At 42.5% G+C, this 9,797-nt stretch overlaps 1 long non-coding RNA gene across 1 annotated transcript; it reads left to right on the plus strand.

Moving 5' to 3' along the window:
- Positions 1–1,109: 1,109 nt before the first annotated feature.
- LOC134192733 (uncharacterized) lies at positions 1,110–9,558 on the plus strand. The gene is made up of 3 exons (XR_009971973.1): positions 1,110–1,204; positions 1,263–1,320; positions 9,533–9,558. It is a non-coding gene; the product is annotated as an uncharacterized LOC134192733 (long non-coding RNA).
- The last annotated feature ends 239 nt before the right edge of the window (positions 9,559–9,797 follow it).

The following is a 9,797-nucleotide window of genomic DNA, read 5'->3' on the forward strand; positions in this document are numbered from 1 at the left end:
GAGTGATGATGTAACATTGAGACTTGACAGACGTCAAACGCGTGTACAAACGTGCGTAAGTATTTTGCGATGCGTATTTTGAGTGGTACGCACTCACCGAATGGTGTGGTTTGTACCTGCTGAATGCTTCATAGAAAGTGCATCGTTTAGGGAATGATTGACGTGAAGACGCAGTCTTTAGACAATTTTGGTGGTACTGAATTGTAAGGAGAGAATGTATGATTTCATCTTGATGTAATGTCCTCAGTTATGGCTGTCGTATAAATGAACTAGTCACTCAGTGTTGCTGTACTGTGTTTTACCTTTTGGGGTGTGTAGTTGCCGTGCTATCATGGTTATTTGCTGTGTTCCTGGATGTACCAATGTGCTGAAATATTTGAAGTTTCACACGGAAATTTTTGTCACATTGATAAATTTTATTGCCATTCGAATGACGTTGACTGGTGGTTGCCAAGGGATACTGTCCGTCGAAGTCTACCACAGTCATTTAGAGAGGCCTTTTCGAAAAAGGCCCGCATCATTGATGCAACAGAACTATGTTACAGAATGTTATTCAACGCTTGCAATCAACTTTCTTCTCCAGTTACGAACACCACCACACTGTGAAAGCATTGGTTGCACTATCGCCATGTGGTCATGTTATGTTTGTGTCACGACTATTTACTGGGGCCCTATCAGTCAGGGAACTTACCCAAAGGGTTTGCTATTGGTGACATTCTCGTGGACGTTGGGGCTTCTCTTGTGCTACCTCCTATTCTAGAAGGAGGAGGTCAGTTTACTGAGGAGCACATCATTAAAATGCCGACAAGTGGCTTCTCTTAGAATCGAGCTAGAGGGGTGATCAGACGGATAAAGAATTATAGAATTTTACAACGTATAACATTTACTTCAAGCACATCACAGTACATCGCTCGTTCTTGTCTAAGAAAATCGAAGATAACGGAATAACTTATACCGATCGATTTGTCTTGGTAAGATCTACTCATACAAGTTAAGTTTATTTTTGTGGGACTTCGCCTTTAATTGGAAGTCACAACTTGATGTCTAGAGTCTATAACATCTGGTCTGGTCAGTGTACTACTGCGCAAGCCCAGTTTTCTCCAATTTCATTGAAAACGCCTTTCACAAAGCCTTCAGCTCTGCCAATCTTTTCAGCACCTTCTTTTGCGGAAAACGTCTTACAGAAGAATCAGATTCTAGAAAGGTCTAGAGACAAGCAAGTAAGCAATTCATAACAATTCTAAGCTGATATGTCTATTTAGGGCGTAAACGTTTGCGTGTCGTCGAGGCATTCGTTTACTATTGTTTACGAAGACTTCGGTGAGAAAAGCATTGTCCGTGGTTAATTAATGCTTGTGTGCATTATGTACTAGACGAATCTTTCGTTCTTTACCCATACCAGCAGGGGCGTACTGTAACCTCTAGAAATGGGCGGGATTAACTTCACGATGCTTTCATTCACACCTGATATTACGGACACGCCTCCTGTTATTGTCTTCTAATTGACTGATACGGTAGAATAAGTGGCTGCATGATTCAGACTGGACAAGTGTGGTGTTCATACTATATACAGATTTTGTCCTCACACGTATTTACAGTCCACAATTATATAACTACGTCTACAAATGATGGGGCTATAGTCAGGTCTAGCCCATGCCAAGCTACTGCCCTGCTAACTGTCTGTATGATTTTTTATTGAATTTTTTCATTCATTAATAAAATTTTGCGGTTGTCTCGTAGTAGAGTTCATGTGCAACTGTAACAATTTGTCCGTGTACCCGTCTTATGTCTGTCTTTATGTCCGTTTTTCTGTGTCTCATTTTATCTGTCTGTCACTCTCTTTGTATTTCTGTCTGTTCGTTTGTTTGTCGGTCTGTCTTTCCTACTCTTTGTCTGTCTGCCTGCGCGCCTGCCTGCCTTGCCTGCCTGCCTGCATGCCTGCCTGCATGCCTGCCTGCCTGCCTGCCTGCCTGCCTGCCTGCCTGCCTGCCTGCCTGCCTGCCTGCCTGCCTGCCTGCCTGCCTGCCTGCCTGCCTGCCTGCCTGCCTGCCTGCCTGCCTGCCTGCCTGCCTGCCTGCCTGCCTGCCTGCCTGCCTGCCTGCCTGCCTGCCTGCCTGCCTGCCTGCCTGCCTGCCTGCCTGCCTGCCTGCCTGCCTGCCTGCCTGCCTGCCTGCCTGCCTGCCTGCCTGCCTGCCTGCCTGCCTGCCTGCCTGCCTGCCTGCCTACCTGCCTGCAAGCCTGCCTACGTGCATGTTTGTCTGTCTATCTCTCTTTCTGTAGATCTGTTTGTCTGTCTGTCTAGTTGTTTGGCCGTATTTATGCCTATATGTCTGTAGGTCTGTCAATCACATATATTTGAACCTTTAATTATTTCACATTTTGCAATGCAGGATACTATGTACTGTCCAGCTACTAGCAGTGTTCATCAACTAAACTAGGCTAAAATTTAACCTCGTGTACAACAAAACGAGGACTGCACTTAATAAATACAGTGTACAAGCAAAGACTCCAGTACCAACTAGTGGTTAAAGTACTGGGTAGCAAAGAGGTCTCGTCTGTTGTCTTTAGACAGCGAATATAGCATTCTAGAGATGACTCTAGCATTAAACTTGTGGAGCTAAATAGAAAAGAGTTTGGACCAGAAGTCGATAAACTTCGCAGCGTTCGGTCGCCCCACTTTGTCCGATGACTTCTTTGATAATTTTCACAGGATTTTCCACCCATCGATCTCCCAAGCTCCAAAATGCTCAATTAACAGTGGAGTTACAGTGGCAATTATGCCATCTGGTAATTGCTGTTTGCTGTATTTCTCTTTCTTTCTGTCTGCTCTCCTCTCTGCAGCGGCACCACTAACACCAGCAGATGATGGAAAGATGTCACTTCTCCATGGGTAGGCGAGGGAGATATCTAGGTGATTGGTCAACGTTGTTTCCAATGTCCGAGTAAAAAAAATACGATGTCTGGGTTGTTTTCTGTGGTTGTATAAGGACTCCTCGGCTCCCTACGGTGGTGGAAATGCAACTCAAGGAAACAATCAGATCAGACGGTCGAAATCGATTCGTGAGATCATACCGGCCCGCCACCAGTCTTACAGGTCAGCAATGGTATCCACTGTTATCTATAAGAGCTCCACAACTGCATGTCGTTGTCCAGCTGGAGAAGGCTATTGGTAAACCCAAACGAAGGAAGGACGCCAACCTAAAATCGCAAGAATGGAGTGCGAACACTTCTGATGTAGGGATAGCATTAAGCCAAGCCACAGCGTCCTTAACTGTTGTTGAGCGTAGGCGGGCTGCATCTCTGGCAGTGGGGGCATTTTCGAGTAGATACTGAGCATTGAAAGAAGCAGTAACAGAAGATCAGAAGATAGCTTTTGTTGAATTTTCCCAGTACGTGGCAGGTAGTCGGAGATATGTTTTCTGGAGGGACAGACCTTGCTAAGGCCTCACTGATTGGAGCAGTTGAAGAGCTTGAGAGGCTGTCGATTATAGGTCGTAAAACAGGGAATCGGAATGGCAGCTCTGTAAAAACGTTGACCCTAGATGCAACAAAGCTGCTTGTCTCATTGACAGCAAAGGAATCATTCCGAAACCGTCCATTCTGATAGGTAAATAAGCCCGATTCCAAATCATGTTATCAACCATGTCATAGCCTAAGAGGTAAAGAGAAGATTTCTTTTGTCCCAGAGTCATGGATTGTAGAAGCATAAACTAGCAAATAACGATGGACTGCTTGGGTCAAATGGCTATGGTAGGGGACGTAACAGCATCGTAACAGCAGCAGTGCACTTTGAACATCATGCAATTTGGTAAGCAAATCGCACAGTGAGTGCTTTTACTGGGCTATGGTGGCACAAGAGGCTGTAACGAATGACATCGAACCAGTCGGAGAACCAAGAAAGAGTGCACCCTCACAAGACACAGGAATTTCGTCAAACCCTTTAACAGCAGTCGAGGACGATTGAGAGAATCTCTCTCACTTTTTGTCTGCTATGCCTAGCTTGATGGCTGAGAAGGTCTCCTTCAAGTCATGAAACGCAGCCGAAACAGATTTCGCCTCTCCTAGCACAAATACACCATCCAGGTAGGCCAGTACGCGTACTTGAGAGTAGGATTTCTGAATCTTAGTTAAGACTGGATGAATGGCCATAGCAAAAAGAACAGGACGCAGATAGTCTTCTTGATGAATTCCCTCTTCAGATGGAATTGCTACCATAGGGGAACTCTGCATGAAGACAAGGGAGCTGGGTTTGCCATACATTTGAATCGCATGGTTGTACAAGTCAGGAAAGGTAAGAGAAACTTGTTCCTTGATCTGGTCTCTGCTGACAGAATTGAACGCGTACTTAATATCTGACTTCTAAGCGATCCAGTTGGGATTAGATTCCAAAGTGAGACTTATATGATGTGCTATCAACTCTGTACCACATTTCGTCGACACACAATGCTGAATGGGACAGAAAACTTCATTAAATTCTTCCTTTTTTTGTGAACACTTAGTCCTGGCTGTAAGTCGGCGAATAGATTCCCCGATGGCAAAGGGTCTCACATCACCACTTGGCTTGGGCAGAGCGATCAGTCTTGAAGAAAAAAGAGGGTGGCAGCCACATTGGGCAATATTTCCTTAGCAAATGCCGAACAGGCAGAGAAAAGACCATTTCGCAGTGTCCTCATTTTTCAGTAGGATTTTATAATGCCCGAAACACCAACCACTACGACCAGCATCAGATCCACGTGGAGCTTGCCTGATCGAATCGAAAAGTAACGACCTAATCAAGGTGATGGACTCACGACCAACAATGGCTGCAGGGGGAGAGATGAAGATCTGGGAGGGTGTTTGGGGATCAACTTCCTTGCTGTAGCCTCAGTGGATGGAGCCATACCGTTACTGGTTGAAATTCTAGACGCACGTGTCAACTCCCCTCATCTCACTAGCCTCAGAGCAGCCGCTTTTCTTGCATTATTCCCAGTTGTGGGTGACTTCCTGGGAAGAGCGGCGCGCAAGCTAATGAGGTCCGACCAATTCCAGCTGATAAACTGGTGGTAAGCAGCCTTCACATCACGTAAAACATGTTTTCATCCCCTCTCCAGAGGAGTGAGGTGCATGCGAAGCAGTATAAACGGGATATTCCGTGCTAACTGATCAGATAAATCATTTTGAATCTTTCCAAGTGCTATGACACGGCAATCTTGGAAACATGCTTTGACTGTAAGATGGATAGTTTGGACAACTCTGGGAGGTGCAGCTTTCAGAATGTCTTCTACTGTAAGATCACGGATGTAATCTTACGCAGTAGTTTCCGTATCCACATTCATGTTCTGAGAAAGTGCGGAGTCCAGGAACGTCGTTGATGAAACGCGAGTGGGTTGAGTATCAGCGGAAGAAGCTTGAAAAGAGACGTTAGCTTCCAAATTTCCACAGTAAGATGTGAAAGAAACACGCTCCCTCTGTTCCTGACCAGACCGTTGATGCCGAGATCTGCATTGAGACGAATGTTGACCCAGTTTCAAAAACCAGTTCGAGCAGAAAGAACATTGATGAAGACGCAAGCGAGAGATGAAATCATTCGGAAAGAGATTGGGATAGTAAACTTGCCGAAAATGCAAAGAACGCGATGAGCGGTGCCAGATACTTTGCAGGACTGATGCGGACAAGGTTCAGAACGAGATATCAAGAGACAGAGGGAAAAATGCAAAACGAGCAGACCCATTTGTTTGTCTGTCTGTCTGCCTGTCTGTCTGTCTCTCTGTCTGTCTGTCTGTCTGTCTGTCTGTCTCTGTGTTTGTTCCTCTGTCTGTCTGTTTGTCTGTCTGTCTGTCCAATACATATATTTCATACATTGAAACTAGTACACTCACACTAAACTGTAAAACAAACAAGCAAGCCCGCAGGCCCTACGCTAAAACTAGCTGTTAACGCCTCTCTGTCTGTCTGTCCCTCGGTCAGTCTGTCTGTCTGTTTGTATTTTAGTAGTGTATATTTTCATAAATCACAGTTTTACAATCAAATGCAAAAGTACAGATGGATACAAAATACATGGCTGAAAAGAAATGGAAAAGCAGTTTCTCTTCTGCCTGCAGATTGACTTGGAAGTAGTTCGACAAAAACTTTCACTAATGGCAATAGGTCCTACGTCATTATTAGATTTTGGCAAGCATTGAGTCGTAAAGAAGACCAAAGCTCAGCTATTGATCCAGGAAGGCATCTGTTGGCAATGCTGTCAAAACGATACTCTGACAACTCCTAATTTTCTGTCATATGTTTGAAGTGCTCAAACCGCCACTCTGATAGCACTGTTTCTGAAGCCTTAGGAAATGCTTGACAACACTGATCATTGTAGCCATTGACAAAGGAAATGAAGTTGGCAATAAAGGTGGAGGTGTTACGTCATTGGCTTTAGGTGGAAGTTTGACCCTGAGCTTGGCCACTGTATCTGATGATGCATATGCCAGGCAATTACTTGTCAATACCTTGGCAAATCTAGAAAGCTTCCCAGACTTTACTTATCTCCCGACTTCTCTTCTTGATTCAGATGCAGAATCATGTTTAGTGCTGCGAGAACGATATTCTTGAGATGAACAGAACTTTCTCAGTGAAACTCTAGGAACTGATTTGTACAATGATATCACTATTCTAGAACATACCCGTTCTCCCAGGACATATATGTCGACAATCGCATGAGACTCTCACGCGAACCTCATGAGACTCTTATGAGATTTTTACATAGGGTAGTGCAAAGCGCCATTTGTGGAATCGAAGAGAAAAGTTTCTAAATTGACTCATCTGCTGGACTTTGCTGGATATTGCGTAGAGCCACTAAACAACAATTTTGAAACAGTGGCTTGCTGGCAGGATTGATTGTTTGTACAGTTCTGGGAGGGTGTACTTGAAGAAAGCCGATTAGAAAAATTCCATAAACTGCCATGCAGACTACTCCAGATCAACTGGCGGCGCATTCAATGTGGGATGTGTTACATTTCTCTCCTTAGGTGTTACATTTTCTTGACAAGGTGAAAAGGTCGGGGGCGCTGGATGTAATGGCGCATTTGAAAATATATCGTTGGGTTGATCTTGACCAGAAACGTCCCAAAAGCTTGCTTTACTGCACTGAGATAAATATTGACCTAGCTTTATAAACCATTTTCGACAGTATTCGCACTGACGTATAACTTCCAACGAAAAACATAAGCTTCAGGATCGAACATCGTCTGCATTTGTGAACTTTCCGTACATGGATGAGTCAAGATCTGACGAAACCTTCCAGATACAGAGCAAGAAGGAAACGGCCAAGTTGCAGATTCTTGAGACATCACACAAAAGACAGAGACAAAAGTTTCGCATATTTGTCAACAACATCCGGGGTCGCTCTGTCTGTCTGATTGTCAAACCATATATTTTCAAACATTAAACTATCATACACCCATTAAGGAAAGCAACTAAATACTACCCAAACCAATAGGGATTGCTTCTACCTACAACTATTTATGTTTATGTAGCTGTTTTGATCTAAACAATCTTCATCATTTTTCTTTCAATCACTCTAGCATTTGATTGTTTTAGACACACAGTAAACACAGATTTCCAGTATAACTTGAAGATTGATGCATTTGGCTTTCCATGTTTGCGTCTCTTGAGAGCTGTGATAGTTTCTTCAAATAGTCTTCAGCTTTCTCTCCCCAGCAGCCAAAATGTTCGAAGGCTATAGGCACAAATGTTGGTCGAAACCTCCAGGCAAGAGCTCCTGGTCGTACTTTTTGATCTTCAGGTTTTGATCTCTTCTGGTTGCCGCTGCTAAATTTCTCAGTTGCAGCTGATAAAAATTTTATGTCAGGGATGAGCCAGTACAATATGCACTTCAAGATCCAACCCGATGCTGAATCAAACACGACTATGTCTGATCTGTATTCAGAATTGACATGTCATCCCCTGGGTTCTTTTACGGGATCTAATTCCGTTGACTCAAACAGTATGACACGCTGAAACCATGTTATTATGGTTGAATACCAAGCCGCTTCCAGTCTTACATGTCTGTTTGTCTGTCTGTATGTCTGTGTAAAACTAATCTAAATATAGAAATATGCTGACTCTAAGTTGGTCAAGAACTAATTAATGCGTTTAAATTGGCAAGACCTTTTCTCTCTGTGCTGTATTGAAATTTGTGTACTTCGGGTACGTACATGTAACGGACCGACCGCGTAAATTGAATCAGCAATTGTCATATGGATGATTCAGTGCTTTTCCTACAAAACATTTTATGCGTACGTGTACGCAAGTTTTGCCTTCTGTACGCAAGCCCAACCTGTCTCCTTGTGTCACATGTAGTAAAACAGGTAGATGACTAATTCGAACTGACATTTAATATACTTCAAGTAATCCAGTAATCTTTGATACCGCATTTACCTGAGGTGAACCCTTGCATTTCATTCAATGATTGCTTTGTATACAAAAAATAATTATTAAGTCTTAGGTATTATACTGCAATGCATCATACAGTTCATTGTAAAGATAGAAGTCCTTCTAATGCTGTTACATTTCAATCACAGCTCTAAAATTCCTTAACCCAAACATTCCTCGACAACTTTTACGCAAGTCAATTGGGAGTTGCCAGAAAAAGGGACCGATTCACGGCAGAACGGACCGATGGTCCGACATAACGACGATACCAGATAAGTGCAATTTTTACAAGGCAACACATGCGTTTATACAAACTGAATTGGTGTCCCTTTTCGGGAGTCAACTCTATTATGTCTTTTAGCTAGATGAGTGAGGTGGAATCTGATTTCGCTGACTACGATACTGAAGAGCATAGAATACTGAGTGCTTCCAAATTACATTATAATGAATGAGAAAGTTTCGCAGCTATGGCTCTACGTGACTACCTATAAGGAAAGAATACCTTTGGCAAAATTCTTAGCCACATCAATCACTATTCAGCCTTAGCTACCAACAGCACTGAACTAACGTTGTTGCAAAAGTGGTGTACTAAATCTCGCTCAACAATCCTTTCATTTTGGCTATTACAGTAGATTTCCTTGTAGTCGGTTATTTTTGGGTGTTGAGGATTGGGAAAAAAGCTGTATGAGTGATGACTACACCAATCTTTTAAAAAGTTCTTAGTTACGTTGTTGATATTCGTAGCAGTAAAGCTGACTTTAGAAAACTATGGTTTACTTAAAGCAATTTTTGTTGTATTACAGACATGTAATTCAATTGATCATGAAAAATAAAATCCCGGCAGATTTAAGGACTACCTTTTTTATGTAGAAATTCACTGCCACATCCAATAATAAATCGTTGAAAACTGCGTAGACAAAATTTTGAATTGATATTATTCTTTACAGTTTGATTTAAACACCTCTTTCTCTCTTTTCAGGTTTACGTTAAAAATGCACAATAAAATTAGCCTATAATTATATAGTATAAGTATGTAAAAAGGTTGTGTTTATCAGTATAAATCTGACAATTATTAAACTGATAATTGATTTAGACCTAAACTAGGTTTTCCTTTTTATTTGTTTACCTTAAATTTTAGGTAGGTTTTGCCAAATCTCAGCATGAAGTTGTCTTTGTATCCATTGCTATCGACTCTCTTCACTGCACAGTACATGCTAAAGAAGAGCTCATCTCTAAGTCAAATCACAGAAGACGAAGTACAAAAGTCAACACCAGTTAACACCTTATCTACTGACACACTAAACAAAGAAACTAAAGCAAATTTAGGTTTCAGCAGTAGCTGTCAGTCTCCCTATAAGTGGGAGCGCTTTGATTCTTGGACTTGCAATACACCGCAGGTTTCT

The sequence above is a fragment of the Corticium candelabrum genome, chromosome 17 (genome assembly GCF_963422355.1).
Source record: "Corticium candelabrum chromosome 17, ooCorCand1.1, whole genome shotgun sequence".
Classification (NCBI taxonomy): Eukaryota; Metazoa; Porifera; class Homoscleromorpha; order Homosclerophorida; family Plakinidae; genus Corticium; species Corticium candelabrum.